The sequence below is a fragment of the Lissotriton helveticus genome, chromosome 5_1 (genome assembly GCF_964261635.1).
Source record: "Lissotriton helveticus chromosome 5_1, aLisHel1.1, whole genome shotgun sequence".
NCBI lineage: Eukaryota > Metazoa > Chordata > Amphibia > Caudata > Salamandridae > Lissotriton > Lissotriton helveticus.
The window spans coordinates 968,092,300-968,111,700 of record NC_136065.1 but is presented as its reverse complement, the minus strand read 5'-3'; the positions used below and the strand labels follow the sequence as shown (position 1 = coordinate 968,111,700).

The 19,401-nt window shown below is 48.0% G+C and overlaps 1 long non-coding RNA gene across 1 annotated transcript in view; it reads right to left on the bottom strand.

The window, feature by feature from the left end:
• The window catches only part of LOC144753462 (uncharacterized), a 107,182-nt gene that overhangs the window by 62,847 nt on the left and 24,934 nt on the right, over positions 1-19,401 (bottom strand). The window contains exon 2 of the long non-coding RNA XR_013594371.1: positions 1,135-1,239. This is a non-coding gene — a long non-coding RNA (uncharacterized LOC144753462). The remainder of the gene's footprint in view (positions 1-1,134; positions 1,240-19,401) is intronic.

The window sequence follows — 19,401 nt, the reverse complement described above, 5'->3', positions numbered from 1 at the left end:
GGTATGTGTGTATGTGGGGGGGGTAGGGCTCACCTGACACGAGAAAGCTTGTGCGGAATAGTGCACACTTGTGACTATGGGGTCGTCTCTAGTGCAGTGCACGTTACTCATTGGTGACAGTGTTCCTGCATTCTACAGCAGGGGGCACTGGTGGTGCATACAGTAGCCAGATGATGGCTGGAATGGGTATGTTTTAGTACTCATCATGTACAATACGTTAGTACTGTACAGTACAATGCTTTGCTGCACTTGAAATTCCCCAGTTGCATTCTGCGTGCCTGCATGTTGAATGGAAAGGTGCTAAGTGGAAAGGCTTTGTGTTAGCTAGAGGTGTTTAAGTGTGTGTGTGACTCTGTGTGTGTGGGTGGCTCTGTGTGTGGATGGGTGGCTCTGTGTGTGGCTGGGTGGCTCTGTGTGTGGCTGGGTGGCTCTGTGTGTGGCTGGGTGGCTCTGTGTGTGGGTGGGTGGCTGTGTGTGGGTGGGTGGCGGTGTGTGTGGGTGGCTGTGTGTGGGTGGCTCTGTGTGTAGGTGGCTGTGTGTGGGTGGCTCTCTGTGTGTGGGTGGCTCTCTGTGTGTGGGTGGCTCTCTGTGTGTGGGTGGCTCTCTGTGTATGGGTGGCTCTGTGTGTGTGGGTGGCTGTGTGTGGGTGGCTCTCTGTGTATGTGGGTAGCTCTGTGTGTGTGTGTGGGTGGCTCTGTGTGTGTGTGTGGGTGGCTCTGTGTGTGTGTGTGAATGGCTCTCTGTGTGTGTGTGGGTGGCTCTGTGTGTGTGTGTGGGTGGCTCTCTGTGTGTGTGGGTGGCTCTGTGTGTGGAGCTCTGTGTGTGTGTGTGGCTCTGTGAATACTCTCTACTACTCTCTAATGCTCACCTATTGCCATTGTAAATGACAATACCATTTATTTATGTTTAAAAAAGAAAATGAAGAAAAATGTCATGAGCAATGCCAATAGCTCTACCTTTAATAATGCCGAGACCATTGCATTGTAAATGCTTGTTTCTTTATGATATGAATTCCCATAAATATGAAGCATCACAGATTCCTCATTGACTTGATTTAAGTCACTGTATTTCCAGAATACAACATTAAATTAGCTGAATGATATTAGATTTTTAAATTATGCAAACAAACTTTACCGTTCTAGCTTTGGCGTTCATGATATATGATCTGAATGCTCCACCAATACTGAGTGCGTTGTAAGTGTAGGTACTGCTGGACGAATTATCCGTACATCGAGAGACCTATGAAGTACATAGAAATAGAGTGATGATTTTAAGCTACTTCTCAAACTATGAATCTCATACAGTATTATTTTCCCAAGCAAAGAAGACGACAAATTAAATGATTGTCTTGCTCAACGTTTGGATTCCACAGTTACCGCATTGGTTGTGCTATCATCATCAAGAGCACAAAAAGGTACTCCGTCAGAAATGTAGTGTCATGGTTCTCTTCTGGTACCCTAAGGATGTTCTAAGAAAAAGCCCTCAGTCTCCCTAATGGTGGCATGCCTCACCAAAGAGCTGCTCTTCACATTGGTTGCGGTGATAACCAATGTGATAACCAACGTGGACTACCCCAATGTCAAAGGTTTTGCTTCCCTGTGCGGCAATGGAGGTGCTCTGTGCATTGCAGATAAGGCTCCATGCAATGAAGACAAGCAGCAGCTTAATATACAATTGACCCCCTCACCTCTGGGTCGGTATGAAAAGACACCCATTATAGGGACGTAGTGGATCTTTGCACTTCTGGGCATGTGTGCCACTGCATCTTGTGCCCTTATCATTGTACCTGCAATTGATCTCTGTTTGATATATTCATGCCACACTTATCTCCTCCCTTTACCTTTTCTTAACCCGTATCCACTCCCACTCAATCTAGCTCACTTTCCCTTATCTCATTCCTCCCTTTTTTTTTGTTTTCTTCTGTCCTTTCTTCTTCTCACCCTCTACACTTGTTTTTCTCTATTTCATCTTTGCTCCGGTATTTTCTCATCCTGTCTCCTCTTTGCACTCTACATCCTACCCCCTCTCTCTCTCAAAAATCCTTATCTTGACTACGCTTCTTTCACACTCATTTCGTTCTTCTCTTTGTCTCCGATCTCCTTATTCGCCACCTCTTTATATACGTATCCCCTTTTGGCTGTTTTATCATCCTTTCCTTCCTTCTTTATTTTCCTCTGTTTTTCCTCCTCTTTCTATGGTTCACTCCCCTTTCGTTCCCTCTTCTCTTCTTGCTTGTGTACGTCTTCCCTTTACAACCCTTCACAATGCATAAACAATCTTTTAAAGTATTCCTCATACTGGATTGGCAATTACGTGACCTGGCGTGCCAACGCGCTCACAGAGAGAGATGAAGAAACGGAGCTGTGCCTTCCTTTTTCACAGTGAGCGCGTTGATCACGTACTTATTAATCTACACACTGTTTTCTGGTCGCCCTTTCTGAATAGGATTGTTTAAATCTTGTGTATAACTTTTTCAAAAAAACACACACTGGACTGTTCTCATGAGGCACAGGGTCAAGACTGATTGGCATATGGCCATGTCTGAACTGGGGTGGCTTGGTGAGCAAAATAACGATGGATTAAACTGGGGGTGAATGTTTTGCCATTGTGCAACATTCCGTCCATCATCTTGTGTGTTTTGCTGTTCACCCTATGTGGGAAGGGTATGCCCAGACGTGGGTCCCTTGCTCACTAAGCCACTGGAGTCAAGCTATCCTGGCTGAAGACGGCTGATAGCCAGAAACCGGTCCTAGGATGCTTGATTCCGGTCCAGGAAAGACATGGCTTGGCAGTTCGGGCTGGACTGTTCCCATGAGGCACAGGGTCAAGACTGATTTGCATATCGCCATGTCTGAACTGGGGTGGCTTGGTGAGCAAAATAACCATGGATTAAACCCAGATCTGGGACTGGGGGTGAATGATTTGCCATTGTGCAACATTCCGTCCATCATCTTGTGTGTTTAACTTTTTCAACAGCCATGGTGGCTTGCATTCTATATCGGTTCATGTTAGTAGACAGTCCTTGGTCCTGTCAATTTTCGTAGTGAGCACAATAAACACCTGATTATCTTGGTGTAGGGATTCTCACACCGTTTATAATATAACAGCTCCTGAGAATGCAAGCAGTATCTGTGGGGTGAAGTTCCTAATAAGCCTGGACTCCGTTGTCTAAACCACATACCCCGATATTTAGTGATGGTGTTAAAATGATACCATCCACCGTCTCTGCCTTGGCAAGGAGTTCTGTCCTGTTGCGCAGATTAAACTAATAGCGCCTAGTTGCGACACGCACAGTTCCATTTAACTCACCTGGTGTTTGTGCGAATGTGCAATTCAGTTCCAGTCCCTTTGGTGCTAGAATGCTTAGATCTTTGCTTTTCCATTTAGGAGGCTAGTGACCTACCTCGTTCTGGCTTGGGGAAGTAAAGATCCACCAGCGCTCGTGGAGTTCAAGCTCCGACGCCCACTCATTTTTGAAGATTATTCAAGATCCAATCTTGCACCATGAAGTAAGTGCCTTTGCAACATTCAGGCTTTTACTCATCCGCCCTTTCCCTCTAGGATTTTTGGTGATACATGCTCCCGGTTGTTAGTCTAATATGAACTCTATTTCTCTCAGCCTCTCTGACTTAGGAGCCTAAGGGCCCACCGTCTCTAACTCACCAGCCTGATTATTCTTGCTGCTGTCAATCGGTAAACATCCATTGTCATAATGCATCCTTGCTTAGAATAGTACCCTTCATCACCAGACTAATATGGATTATTTAATTATCTCTAGGTATTCCCCCCTCCAATCCTTCATCCTGATGAAGACCCCAGGCTAAGGAACAAATAACCTTTATCTCACATAGGGGTCGAAACTCTTTCTACATGTGCTGCACAATGCAGCACATATGGAGAGAGGAAAAAACAAGGAGAAATCAAGATATTTCTTATTGCTATGCCTCACCTGGGGAGGTGTAACATTTTGACACGTTCCCAGATCTACCACTAATGGAAAATCTGAGAATGCACTAACGTCCATAGGTAGGTGCATGGGAACACCCACGCTCCACCCATGGAGCACCTCCCTGCTGCAGAGTAACAAAGGCAACTATCTGCACTGGCTGGCGTTACTTTAGGTTTATCAAGCCATGCAGGGCCATGCAAGGTGGCCTTCCTTGTCTTGATAAATCTCACTTAGGGCATCTAATATCTGGCCCTAAGTATGGAGTGGCACTCACCATCTCTTCTGGACAACTCGTCTAACCTCCTCAGACCCTCACAAGGAATTGAGGCAGGCGGCCTTGGCCAGGCCAGGTGCCCTCACCCTTGCTGCCACTAAGAGGCCCGCATCCACACCTCACCACTTAGTGATGGCTTTAGAACAGGAACACTGATGTGGTTGTTTGGTTTTCTTGTAATTATACAGTGCTTAATACTCTGAACAAAGCTGTGATGTATTCTGATTTGCATTGTGATTCCGGGCACCCTTTTGGACTGCATGGTTGATAAGGATGTTGGATGTAGTGTGGCCTATAAGAGAGGTGTTATATTACCTGCATGAATTTCAAAGACATGACTCAAACACCACTGCAGATAAATATAAGGTACCTCAGAAAGACTGAACATTGACCTTCTATTTTGCTCAAAATTTGCAGTTAAGTGAATTGGACTACCTACATCTTTAGTCACCCCTGAAATTCGGATGTTTGTACATTTTATGATTTGGCACTCTGAGAGCCATAATTTAATGAAACCTGTTAGAGCGAGTTTATTTCTTCTTTACAATCCAGGACCGGTCTACATAAATGTGGCCAAGCACCCATTGATAATATTGGCATCAGAGAAATTGACATCATATGACCTTTGACTCTGTATCTTCCCAGCAAGTGATGTCACTTGACCTAAACCCTGATGACATCGCAATAATTGACATTGCTGAAGTACCATAATAACTACACGATCATTATAACAACTAAACACAAATGCCTGTTGTAGGGGCTACCTTTCTTAGTGTGCTGAAATGATGTTTGAAAGTGGTAATACAATGCTTTCCTTAAATTGTGGAAATTGAGCAAGCAAGTCCTCTTCCAAACAGGTTTGTGGAGTGGTTGGAGGGGGGTGGTCGTGTTTTTTTACAAGAAAAGTTTGAAAAAATGCAGTTAAACAGTGCATTACAAAGCAAAATGTTCACAGAAATGTGCAAAACCCAAGGGCTCTGAAAGGGCACTCATTTAACAGTCAGGTCCTTCCTGGTATGACTAACCAATTAAACCTGATGCACTCAAGAGTCGCCATAATTTTCAAAATGTGCAATGGGTGCCCCTATGTGTCAAAAATTACCTCCATTGGGCTAGGGTCAGTATTTTGTCAAGGGTGCCCCACATGTCTACAATTACATGGATTATGCTAGTTCCAGAATTGTGCATTTTATGCCACCTATGTATCATGGGTGGCATTTATGTCAATATTTACCGCTAGTCTTTCTGGTCTACCACTTTATTATAGTTGTCCCCCTCATATGCCACAGTAATGTTGCCATGGGTGCTCCATGTCATGAATTTTCTTAAGTATACCAGCTCCAGCATTACCTTTAGTGTGCCAGTAGCAGTTTTTTTTGTTTTTTACCATGGGTGCCTCTTAAGCCAAGAATTATTTCCTGTATGCCAGCACAAGCATTTTTCCATTGGTGCTTTTATGCAAAGAATGCCCTCCTCTATGCCAGCACCAGCCATTTGCCATGGATGTTCCATATTCCTAGTATTTTCTCTGGTATGCCAGCGTGATTATTTTGTCACCGGTGCCTGTCATGTTAAAATTTCTTTGCATGGGTGCCTCTATAAGCCAAAAAGATGCATTATGCACTTTTATGCCCTTGTGCTCAGTGTGTTGCAGTAGGCATCAGGCAAATCATCAAAGGACAAAGAGTGGAGCATGAATACTGGTGATGCAATAGCCCTGTGCATTACAAAGGAGAACCCGCTAGCTAGATGCATTTGCAATAGCCCAGCAATGTAAAAATGGTGGTATTAGATAAAAAATATCCACACTCCTCATTTTGAGGCAGTATTGTCTGCAATCAAATTCTAGGAGTAATGCTTTCATTTGTTCAGTCACTCAGCACGGAACCACCAGATGTAAATTCTAACTTATGGTATGCATGCACTTAACAGGATTATTCAACTCTTAAATCGGTCACATCTATGCTACATACGTTATTGGTACTGCGTGTAAAATAATCCTGTTAACGAAAATGCATTAATAAAGTTGAAACTTTCCTTAATTTTATACGGTTCAGTGATTTCCAACTGGTAAACAACTAAGCGTGGTACAACTTGAAAGCACATGCTTTGTTAGCACTTCGTATGCACAAGCTCTTTGGTTTTGTACTGGTATCATTACTCTCATGTTCTCCTGCTTCAACAGAACCTAACCTCTGATTTAGCAGATTTATTAAACTTATTGAAAACATGGTTGTTTGCTTTATAATTGTGCTTTATAGGATGGTGAACCTCCGTCCTGATTTGCTATTCTATGATATCAGTTGTTGGTCTAGCGCCTGGATATCCCATTGGGGTGTATAAATACTATAGATAATAATAGAGAATACTATATAATAAGTACCTTACTTCTATATGAAATTCCATTAATGGAGGCGTATTTATTGAATGCTCAGCCATCCTTAAATTGTACTGAAAATGACCCATTTATCCAATTTTTAGGAAATTTTCTCAGTCTTGAGAACCCCTGCCCCCGATAAACTATTGGAGCAGCTCAGGCTTGCTTATTTCACTTGCAAAATCTTTGGAGATTGGGGATAATGTTTAGCCCTATTGCTTTCAGCGATTGCCACTGTTCGAGGCAGCTCTTTTTTGTTGATCTGAAATCGCTTTTGTAATTACTGACAGATTGTTTAATATGCACTAGAATATACTTACCATCATATAATCAGTTAGAATAAAACAGTGATTTCTATATTATAGCCAGCTATTCGGGGTATTAATACACTAATAATATTAATTTGTTAATTTCTTGAAGGAGCTTCTATGAACCATGACCTTTTCCTAATCCACTCCTGTCAAGATGGAGACCGAGTAGGATGTCGAACTCTGTCTCTCCGTCCTCTGCACCGCCCAGCACCTCAACCAGCCTGTCTAGCAGTGGCCGGGACACAGAGAGGAGTGCCCAGAGCGGTCAAGAGTCAGAGGAGACTCAATCAATCAATCAATCAAGCATTTGTATAGCGCACTACTCACCCGGAGGGTCTCAAGGCGCTTGGGGAGGGGGGGTCTGCTACTGCTCGAACAGCCAGGTCTTGAGCTGCTTCCTGAAGGCGAGGTGGTCCTGGGTCAGGCGGAGGTGGGTCGGAAGGGTGTTCCAGGTCTTGGCGGCCAGGTAGGAGAACGACCTTCCTCCTGTGGTGGCTCTTCGGATGCGGGGGACGGCGGCGAGGGCGTGGTTGGTCGATCGAAGCTGGCGTGTGGGAGTGTAGAAGTTGAGGCGGCTGTTGAGGTATCTTGGGCCTTGGTTGTGGAGAGCTTTGTGTGCATGGGTGAGGAGACGGAAGGTGATTCTCTTGTTGACCGGAAGGCAGTGCAGGTCTCTTAGGTGTCCGGAAATGTGGCTGTGTCGGGGGATGTCGAGGATGAGTCTTGCTGAGGCGTTCTGGATCCGCTGGAGTCTCTTCTGGAGTTTGGCGGTGGTTCCGGCGTAGAGGGAGTTGCCGTAGTCCAGTCGGCTGGTGACGAGGGCCTGGGTGACCGTCTTCCTGGTCTCGGTGGGGATCCACCTGAAGATCTTATGTAGCATGCGCAGGATGTTGAAGCATGACGAGGAGACGGCGTTGACTTGTCTGGTCATGGAGAGGGAGGAGTCCAGGATGAAGCCCAGGTTGCGTGCGTGGTCTGTGGGTTTGGGTGCGCTGCCCAGGGCGGTGGGCCACCATGAGTCGTCCCAGGCGGAGGGTGACGGGCCTAGGATGAGGACTTCCGTCTTGTCTGAGTTCAGTTTCAGGCCGCTGTTCATCATCCACTCTGCTGCGTCTGTCATCCCTTCGCGTAGGTTGGCTCTGGCGGTGGCGGGGTCGCTGGTGAGGGAGAGGATCAGCTGGGTGTCGTCGGCGTAAGAGATGATGTTGAGGTTGTGTTGGCGTGCGATGGCCGCGAGGGGGCTCATGTAGACGTTGAAGAGGGTGGGGCTGAGCGAGGAGCCTTGAGGAACGCCGCAGATGACTTCAGTGGCTTCTGATCTGAACGGGGGGAGGCGGACTCTCTGTGTCCTTCCGGCGAGGAAGGTGATGATCCAATCTAGTGCCGTCTCTTGGATTCCGACGTTGCAGAGGCGCTGCACTAGGGTGCGGTGGCAGACAGTGTCGAATGCTGCGGAGAGGTCCAGGAGGATGAGGGCCGCAGTTTCTCCGCTGTCGAGCAGGGCTCGGATGTCATCGGTGGCTGCGATGAGGGCGGTCTCGGTGCTGTGGTTGGCTCTGTGGTATTCTATGCCTATGTCATTTAGAAGCTGTGAGGTCATGATAGAACGTGTTGGGGTGGAAGGAACGGATTACTGAAGGAAGAGGATCGGTATATATGCTGTTCTCTGCTGTGGCTGTTAAGCTGTTCTTCTTCTTGAATAAATACTTCTTGGAAACTGCTTCGTTCGTGGACCAACTTACTACACACTTCTTGGCGACGATTGGGATCTTAATTTTTCAAGATTTGAAAATCAACGTTCACTTACTATTCATTTTGGACTTTCTTTTCAACTGGAGTTGAATCGAACTTTCGTATCTACTTTGCATCGGATGACGTATTTTTCACTTTACATGCTATTTATTCTACCTCGGCATTGGATCGGGTAACTTTTTTTATTATAACTTCAATTTACCATTACCTTCCTTGCCGTTGGTGAGTGCATCCTTCAAAATCTTCCAAGTACGTCTCAGAGTTCTTTGCATGCGACGTCCATTATTCCCTCACGACAGCACTGACGCATTCTTGCTAAGCATTGTGGGAGTTGATCGCAAAGCATTATGGGTGTCATCTTTCACCTCAAGTGACGCGCTGACGTCATTTACGTGCCTCCATTTTGAATATTTACCTTTTCACTCGTATTTTCCTTCGGAATCTAGTTTTACTTGTTATTCCACTGATGGAGGATCTGATAACTCTTTCCAAGGTATTTCTTCATTATTTTTTTTAAGAAAAGACCTTACCATTTTTGTGCGAAATGTCAAACATTGCAGCTCCTCCTCATTTTCTACAAATTGCTGGCGATCCTAACATTGAGTGGGACTTATGGTTCCCAATGTTTGTGGCTTATGTTGATGTACTTGAGAAGGATGGTTGTTCTGCCAAGCGGAAATTAGCCCTCTTAAGACATTGTTTAGGGGGTGCAGGCATCAAAGAATTTGACAATCTTCCCCCTATTGATGATGCAGGAGACATTGATGTCTTTGAGAAGGCTTCCAGACAGATGAAAATTCGCTTTGGCAGAAAAATTAATACTGTTATGGAGAGGTTCAAGTTTTATTCTCGCGTCCAGAAACAAGATGAATCCATTGAGGATTACGTCTCCGCTCTACGTTCCCTAGGATGTTCTTGTGCTTTTGAAACCATCTCTTATGAACAAGTTCTCAGAGACCAGATTATGATGCGTACAAAGAGCAAGAAAATCCAAGAGAGGCTTTGGTTAGGCACAGAATCTTCTCTCAGTGCCGTAATCAACATTGCCAAGGGAATTGAGCAATCAGAATTATTTATGTCTGAAATTCGATGTACTGCATCTAAACCACCGATTCCTGAACCAGAGGTCTCTTTAGTTAAGAACCAAATGAATTCTAATCCCAAGAGTGTATTTAAAAAAGACAGTGATAAGAAGTTTGTTGACAATAAGAACTTTTCTGAAAACAAATTAAAAAAAAAAAATAATATTTCATGTTATCGTTGTGGAAGTTCTAACCATTTCGGTAATTACAGAGGGTGTCCTGCTTGGGATAGAGTCTGTGTTAAATGCAAAAGAAAAGGACATTTTGGCAATGTGTGTCATTCTATTAAAAAAATCAACTATATTTCACAAGAAGAAGAAGAAGTTCTTCATAGTTTTAATTGCATTCTCTCTGTAGATGAAGTTGAACATAAAGAATTTCCCTCTTGTCCTGTTTTAATTGACAACCAGTCTATTGAATTAATGATAGATTCCTGTTCGTGGTATACTATCATTGGTTTGAAGTTGTTCAATAGTTTATGGAGAAACAGGAATTTGTTAATTCCTGATATTCAACCTGGAGGTTTCACCGGACAAAAGATAAATCTGGAAGGTTTCTTTTGGGCTACTATCCAAATCAGAGATAGAATCACCAAGGGAAAAGTGTATGTAGCTACCAAACGAGTCGCTATCCTTGGGTGGCCACATCAACGCGATCTAGGTATTGTAGTGGTGCGATAGCGTTTCAAGACGATATCCTAATATTTGGTAAAGATTTTGAAGAACATGATTGTAATCTACGTTCTGTTTTAAGCAATGTGCAAAGTAAAGGTCTAACTTTGAAGTTTTCCAAATGTAAATTTAGACAGTCTAAAGTTGAGTATTTGGGCCATGAAATCTCAAGTGATGGTATTAAGCCCAAAATTAACCATGTCAAAAGTATTACCTCAGCTTCTGTTCCTACTTCTAAAGAACAGCTGTTATCTTTTCTAGGTCTTACCGAATTTTATGGGAAATTTGTACAAAATTATTCCACGATTGTTCATCCTCTACGATCTTTACTAAAGAAACAGGCAACATTTGTATGGGGTAAAGACCAACAAGTTTCTTTTGACTTTCTCAAAAGTAAAATTGTTGAGGCTCCTTTTCTGAAACCATTTTCCGTTGGAAAAGAATGTATTGTGTGTGTCGATGCTAGTAATGTTGGTCTAGGTGCAGTTTTGATGCAAAAAGATAAGTTCGGAGAAAATGTTGTTTCTTAAGCGTCAAGAACTCTTCGAGGTGCAGAGTTTAATTATTCTACAATAGAAAAGGAGTTACTTGCTTGTACTTGGGCGGCCCAACATTTCCGCCAATTTCTCTGGGGAACAAAATTTTTATTAAGGACAGATCATAAACCTCTTGTTAGTATGTTATCAGCGGGTGGTGGTAGGACTCTCACTGCTCGTCTAGCAAGGCTTGCTGCCAAGTTGCAAGAATATCGTTGTGTGGTTGTTTATGTTCCAGGACGTCTTAACGTTCATGCAGATTGCATGTCACGTTTTCCCATCAGCGATAGTTCTGAGGTAAAGCACCCCGAGGAATGTGATGTTGCTTTTACAATATGTGATGTAAACATTATTTGTGGTAATGATCAGTCCAATTTGATTTCTGAAACCTTATGGACACAAGCCGTGCAACAGGATGAAGTCCTGACGAAGGTGAGAGCTTTTCTAAGTAAAGGTTGGCCTGAAGAGAGGAAATTGAGTGGTGATTTGGCCTCTTTCTTTAAAGTTAGGGATGAATTGATGGAAAATGTTGGCATGGTGTTTAGAGCTGATAAAATTGTTCCTCCCAAGGATATTAGAGAATCTATTTGCAATCTTGCACATGAAGGTCATATGGGGATGTCCAAAACTAAGAGGAGAATTAGAGAATTTTACTGGTGGCCTAGTATGGATTGCATGATTGACAGGTGGGTTAGGAATTGTACTCCTTGTTCCTTAAGTGATAAAACTGTAAAACCGATTTCTGTTGGCGTTTCTCCCATTGTGTTTGTCCTGAGTCCGTGGCGTAAGTTAGGAATCGATATTATTGGTCCTTTTAATTACCAATCTGGAAAGGATATGTTTGCTATCGTTCTGATCGACTATTTTTCTAAGTGGCCAGAATTGAAAATTGTTGAAAAGGTCAATTCTGATGTCATTATAGAATTTTTGAATGAAGTTTTCTGTAGAGAAGGTTTGCCTGAAGAAATTATCTCTGATAATGGACCGCAGTTTGTTAGTGATGTTTTTACGTCTTTTCTGTCCAGCTGTGGAATTGTGCACAAGAGAGTTTCCAATTATTTTCCTCAAGCAAACGGTCAAGTGGAGCGTTTTAACAGAGTAATTAAGGAGTCTTGTCAGTTAGCTTTACGTAGTGGTTTGAAATGGAGGAAAGCTTTACAAGCAACTCTTTTCACTTACCGTATGTCTACAAACTCTGTAACAGGGTTATCTCCTTTTGAGATGTTGCGTTGCAGGAAACCGAGCTCAAAACTCATGCCTTGGTGGTTGAAAGCTAAGAATAGTGATTATTTGGAATTGGATCTGAATGGTGTTAGAGATCGTGTTGGCAGATACCAAGCGAAAGTGTCACCGAATTCTTGTCCAGAAAACCAATTCTCCTAAGTTAAGTGTTGGTGATTTTGTGAGAGTGAAATTTGGTTGACAAATTCGCAAAGGAGCTTCTAGATGGTCTAGTCCTGTAATTGTTACGGAAGTTTTCAGTAAAGCTGTTAGAGTTGAGGGTGGTAAGATTTGGAATTTTCGACGCATTTCTTTATGTAAACCCAACGATTTTAAGCCTATGCAACAACATTCTAATCTGGAGTTTTCTGAGAACCCACATGTTGTAAATAAATGATCCTTATTTTTATGGTACTCATGAAGTCTTTGATAATCTTTCTCCTCTGTGCGAGGATAACATTCATGAAAATACAACCAATGATAGTATTTCTGATTCTACTGTTCATGAAAATGTTTCCAATGATAATATTTCTGATTATCCTGTTCATGATAATGTTTCTACCAATGTTTCTACTAATTGTTTTCAAGATTCTGGTGCTTCACGTAGGAGTTCACGAGTGAAACATACTCCTGTGAAGTTTAAGGATTTTGTTCATTTTTAGTGTTTTTTTTTTTTTTTCTTGTGGTGGGGACTTTGTTATTTTCTCTCCATTGTTGTTTTTTTTTTTTTTTTTTTATAAAGGGGGGAGGTGTGTGGCATTCTATGCCTATGTCGTTTAGAAGCTGTGAGGTCATGATAGAACGTGTTGGGGTGGAAGGAACGGATTACTGAATGAATAGGATCGTTATATATGCTGTTCTCTGCTGTGGCTGTTAAGCTGTTCTTCTTCTTGAATAAATACTTCTTGGAAACTGCTTCGTTCGTGGACCAACTTACTACAGACTCCCTTTGGATGGCGAGCTGATCGGGGGAGGCAGTTTACACCCCACGAGAAGAAAAAGTCTGAGGCCTCTGGAAGCAGGCCTAGCGAATCGGAGCTCTCATGACAGCTGAGAGCCTGAGTCTCTATGGCAAAACGCCACCGGAGACGCCAGGAGAGGCATAGTGTTGGCCCCTACTTGACAGGAGAGGATAGAGATGGCCGAAGGAGTAAACGACCGAGCGACCATCCTCAGATGGGACATGGAGAGCTGTCAATCCTCGGACCACAGTGGAGGAGGTGGCTGTGAAGGTCAAGCCGGAGGGTCACGAAGGGCCTGCCTCTGTCCTTGGAACGCGAGGAGGTGACTGGGAGGCCCGGCGTCTGAGGTGAGATGGCACCTCCTCCCCGTGGGCCATCTGATGGCATGGACAGACCCAGGGGCCAGGATGACCCAATCAGGGGGTGCAGAGAGTGGCCATGCCTATTAAGCAGCTGTGAACTCAGCAGCGAGGTGCACCTCGGAGTTGTGTACCTGGCCTGCTGTGGGGGCCGTGAGAAGAGCAGAGCTGGTTGAGAGGAGCGGAGGTCCATACGAGAAAAGAGTCAGCCTCCTGAAAATAGACAGTGAGTGCGAGGGACCCCGTGGGCTTATGTGACCGAGGCAAAGCTCACCTATGGATGGCCGGGCATCAGGAGGGCCTGGGGACACTCGCTTGATTGGAGTAGGACTTGGGAGGAGGAGGGAAGCAGAGCACTGGAGTTAGCCACGGCCCAGAGCGAAGAAGTGGGCACCAGGGCGCTGTGACCATGGTGAGGTCGGCAAAGTGGGGAGGCCCGAGAACAAGAGGGTAGAGCGGTCTGAGAGGAGCAGAGGCCACTGTGAGGAAGAGATCCAGCCTCCTCGGGCAAACAGTGGAGATGAGGGACCACCTGTGTACATGTGATTTTGGCAAACCTCACCAACGAGTAGGACGGACAGCAGGAAGGCCTGAGGTTACCCTCTGGGTTGTAGAAGGAACTGGGAAAAGGAGGACAGCAGCACATTGGAGCCTGCTATGGCCCAGATTAAAGAGGTAGATACTGAGTGTTGGAAATGGGGGTTGCCCAAGTCTCAAAGGGGGTAGCATGGCATCAAGCGGGCAGGCCAAACTTCGAGGACATGTGAAGCATTTACGCAGTACCCACAGACGACACACCAATCACACTACAAAAGAGTCACGACACCACCTTTGGTTGGAAAAAGAATAGATTTAGTGATATCTCCAACCTGCAAGGTAAAAAGGAAAAATACACTGGTATTCACAACCAGGCGCCAACTGGCGCCAGAGCCAAGTACATCATGGGGAATTATTTACATGGGACAAAAAGGGTTAAGTCCAAAGTCCATGCTGAAAGGAAAAAGGTTGATTAAATGAACATTAGACCTGGGGCCAACCTGGCGAGGCCAACTCAGGCTCTCATCCTCGGGGGAAGGCTGTAATAGCAAACTCCAACATTATGCATAAACACACTACCTGCGTTATAACGCCAAACCCCACCCCTGTAAGGGAAAAAACAGAGCATCACAGCACATTTAATATTAGACAGGAGCACCTATCATGAATCAACATGGCTGGCTCATTAACCAGGGGCATGAACAGGGGCCTGGAATAACTCGTCAGGCCAGCTTAGGGGCACCCCTGCAGTAGAAGGGAACACCCAGATTTACTCCACCCTCCACCTACGGGTATAAAACAACAGGTAGGAAGGCACCTGGCATTTAATAATATCTGAGGTATACACCCTAGGCATCAAAGGTAACCTGGGAACATGGCTTTTCAGCCCTCAACCAGCAACATAAACTTTAGGCAGTGCGTTGGCAACAACTCTTCCTGGGTCACCTTAGAGGAGACAATCTTCCCTGGGGCATAGAACCATAGGCCTACAAACCTCAACATAGAGTAAACCCTCCTTGGGGGAATAACATATAGATTGAATGTTAAGCCTATCCTCTAGGGGCCGGAGCACCTGTACATGAGCTTCTCGACCTGTCTGGGACCCTATGCACCACAGGTAAGAGGCAACCATTAGGCATCACTGTCAATTCACTCTTCAGGTGAATGTCCACTCCAGGGTCCACCTATACGGCCTGAGCTGAAAGCACCTACAACCTTGTGCCCTATCATGAGGTGTCTTAAGTGTACAAGTCACGGGTGGGGGCGAGCACCGACCCTGTGCCCCGCTGCCCTCTTCACCCTCTTTATAGGCCCCACTCACCGGCTACTCCTGGGTTCTGGATCCGGGCTCCAACCACACTGCTGGCCCCTTTGTCACGGGGGGGGGGGCAGTCAGGAGGCTCCACGCGGCCTTCTCCCGGGGCTTCCGAGATAAGGGGGGGGGCAAGCACCGACAATGTGCCTCGAGGCCCCCCCTCTGTGACCTTGCAACCAGCCGCAGGACTCGCGGCAGCACTCAGGGCACTTCCTCACCGGTGGAGGTACTCCGGTTCCTCCTTTGCAGGCACCGGCTGATCGGGCTTGCGGGCTCCGTCTGGGCCCTCTCCCTGCTTTCCTGTACTAGCAGGCGGGCTCTCCTTCGACCTCACCCAGGGCTCCCTCGACCTCCCGGGAGCCCTGCCACGCTGTCAGGTTGCTTCTCCTGGCTGCCCGACCGGCAGCTCGTGGGGGCGCTGTCTCCGCCTTCACCGGCGGCTTCAGGCAGCCGCCTCAATTCTCCTCGGGTCCGGCTGTGAGGCAGGCACCGACAGTGTGCCCCGGCCCCGCCTCCCTCAGCAGCACGTCCTCCCGGCACCGGCCCCAGTCCACGGGCACAGACCGGCGGGGTGGGCTCCCGCACCGGTCGTTCAATCCTCGGGGCTCCCCCTTCGTCCACGGGGGCCCCACAACAGCGCTTCACCCGGGTCCCCCTCCTACCTCACGGGGACCCGGGGCTTGGGTTCAGCTTCTCCGGGCCTTCCCGGCCAACAGCCAATCCCTGCACGGCCTTCAGAGGTCACGGCCACGCAGGCCAATCCGTGCGCGGCGGGGGCGGGCCGATGACGCGGCCTGGCCCCCGTCACGTGATGGGGGACCTGACGGCCTCAGGGCCTAGCGCGGCCCTCTCCTGGCATCGGCGGCCCTCTCCTGGCACCGGGGGCCGCCGCGACGATTCCCACGGCAGTGGGGGGTCCCTCAAGGCGGCGCCTGGCCGCGGCGGTGATTCACGGCGGCAATAAGGGGTAGGCTCCCTTTTAATTAATTCTTTATATAACGGCAAAGACGCGCCTCCACAAACGGCGCTATTCACAGCGCACTGCTCCTCAAACCACGGCGCTATTCACAGCGCACTGCTCCTTGTGCCCACACAGCAGTTTTGGGGCCGAATAGCGCTTCCAAATTATAGCGCTCCCTAGGGGGGACACAGCACGCCCTCAGAACAAAGCGCTTTTCTTCCCACAGCGCTGAGTACGCCGTCCAGGGCTTCTAGGGACACGCAGCTCCTTCCAGTCCAGCGCTTAAGGGCAATGCAGCAGCAGCAGCACTTTCAAAGGGGCCACAGCTTCCTGGGGGCACCAACCTCCCCAAACAGCGTCTGACAGGCGCACCTCACGGAGGGGGGCGAACAGTCCACAGCCAGCCCAGGGGCACACTCCTCACCTCCTGGGGGGTTCAAGCCCACAGCATTCCTCCTCATGTGGGCACCTCTTTCCCTCAGCGCTGGCGTAGTTCAAGGTCCCACAGCGTCAGTGTCCTGGGTAGGGGCCCTCCCTTGTCAGGGGCCCATGGGGACAGCAGCGGGGGGGTTTATAGGGGTGCAGGGCCCAGCTCACAGGCCCATGTGGCGGTAGCACCTCACAACAGGTCCCCTCCCTTCCTTGTCCCAGCGCTGACTGACTCTCTGGTGACACTTCTCCCTATTTATACCCTCCTCCCTCACAGAGCCAGCACCTTCCGGAATGTTGGGGATAACTGGTTCACAGTGGCTCAAGGGGAGGGGTTGAGCACCCTGGGTGCCAGGCTTTCCCTCCAAAACTAGGAGTAGCTGGGTAATATTATCTAGTCCGCTGACCTATGTCAGTCCAGTGGCAAAACCCAGGGCCATGGCATCCATTTTAAATACAATACATTTCAATCAGGTGCAGTTTTAAAATGGGGGATTTTACAAGTGCTCACATTATGTCAGGTAATTACATTTTTCACAAGGGGTCTCACACCACTCATGGCCTATACAGGTTTAATCCCATGGGGGAGACAATCTAGATAAGGGGGTCAAAAGCGAAAAATTTTGGGGGAAAAGGCCAAGTCCAACACGACTCCCCCCCAGCCAAAAGCCAGGGTAGACACATCAATGCCTTGATGGGCTTCCCTGCTTGGGGCGGGAAAAGGTGGACGCAGGCCTGCAACTACAGGAGCACCTGCAGTCTCTCCTCCACTCTGGAACCCAATGGTTCTCTTTCGCAACCCTCCCTTCACCAACAAAACCACCCCACTGGTGTTCCCTAGTGGGATGTTTCTCCTTCCTAGAGTGGGAGGCTCTAGCCTCAGGCTTGTAATTCTCCTGGACCACTCTCTTCTCTCCAAATTGCCACTGGTCCACCCATCTGGGGTCTACACCCTCAGACTGACCAGCTCTTAGGGGCGAGGCTCTCCTCCCCCTACTTCTCCTCCAAGGGTTCTTCCACCTCCTACGCCTGGGGACACCCTCACACAACTCTCTCCCCAACCTGGGGTCGAAACCCACAGGCTGAACTGGTGACAGGGGCGAGTCCTCCCTCTCCCTGCACCCCCTCCCAGAGTTCCGCACCCTCCTACCCGGAGAAGTACCCCTGGGAGTCACTTCCGGGGGGACTCTGGTTACAGAGGTCCCTCCCACCAGGGCAGGCAACCCCTGTCCCTGGCCACCCAACCCAGGATCTGCGCCCTGTGGCTGAGCTGGTGACAGAGAAGAGACCTTCCTCCCTCTGCACCCCCTCCCAGAGTTCCGCACCCTCCCACTGGGAGTAGTACCCCTGGGAGTCAAATTGGTAGGGACCTGCATTACAGGTACCCCACCCTCCAGGTCAGGCAACCCCTTAACCTGGAACCCCAGTCCAGGATCTAAACCCTGTGACTGGTCGGACCCCCGAACCACTGGAGCTCCAATTATTGATGCTCCGGGTCCTCCTGACATGAGGGGATCCCTTCCTCTGGATGACACATCGGGACAGCCTAGTCTCCCAACCTGGGGTTCTCTTAAAGAACACTCCAGGCCCGGTGACCACAGCTGGGGCACCTTGGGACACCCCCCCGTCTCACTCCCTTCAGGATCACTCCCCTCAGCCTTCCCAGACGCTCTGGCACTTACCCAGAGGTCTGCCTCCCGTGCAAGTTCCCTGGGGTCTGAGAACCCGCACCGCAACAGATGGTGACGCAGTCTTGGGAAACAACTCCTCAGCATGTGCTCCCGGATAACGGCATGGCACAGCCCTTCCCAATCCTCCACTGCTCTCCTCACCACCCAATCCTCCAGTACAGTCCAACACTCCTCTTCGAACTCTCCCCAGGACTGATGGAACAGCTTTCCCCTGCCCTTAAACACTAACCCGTCCTCCTCTTCCGGGGAATCAGGCACAGTCTCTTGGGTTTCGGGAGTGGGACTCCTTGCACTGGACCTACACTCGCTGCCACCACTGGATCCCACCCTCTTCGGTGAATCCAGACTCCTAAAACCACTCTCAGGGGACAACCTACCCACCTGAGCTGATCTCTCTCTGGCGAAGGCCCTCTCCGCCTCCGCCATCCTCTCCAGCGCTAGGACTTTTTCAGTCTCTAGTCGCTGCTCTTCTACCCTCAGCTAAGCTAAGCCCTCGGCATGCCTGAGCTTTGCCAGCGCCAGCTGATACTCCCTTACTTCTCTCCTATCTACCCACTCTTCTGGGGACAGGGAAAGGGATGGGGCAGTGCCCCCGGGACTGGACCCAGTGCGAGACTCCCTATCTTCGGTGTCCTCCACAGCTACTGGCGTCTCTGCCCTGCTAGACTCTTCCTCCTCCTCATCGGAGCAATTACCTCCCAGGGTTCTGGATGGGGAGCCCTCTCTCTGGTCTCTAACCCACTGACCCTTCAAAACTTCGGGGGGGTAGTCAGACAAGTCCCCATCAATCTCTAAGGGCTCTCCCCTCTTGAGGGCCTCATAGAGAAACAAATTCCTCCTAATGTTCCCTACTGAGGGTATCCCTCTCTCCAGGAGGAAGTCTATCACCTCCTGCTCGGTGTACTCCATCAGTTCCACTTCCTGGTAAATCAACCCCATCGTGGCGAGGTACACCCGGGACACACCCTCCCAGT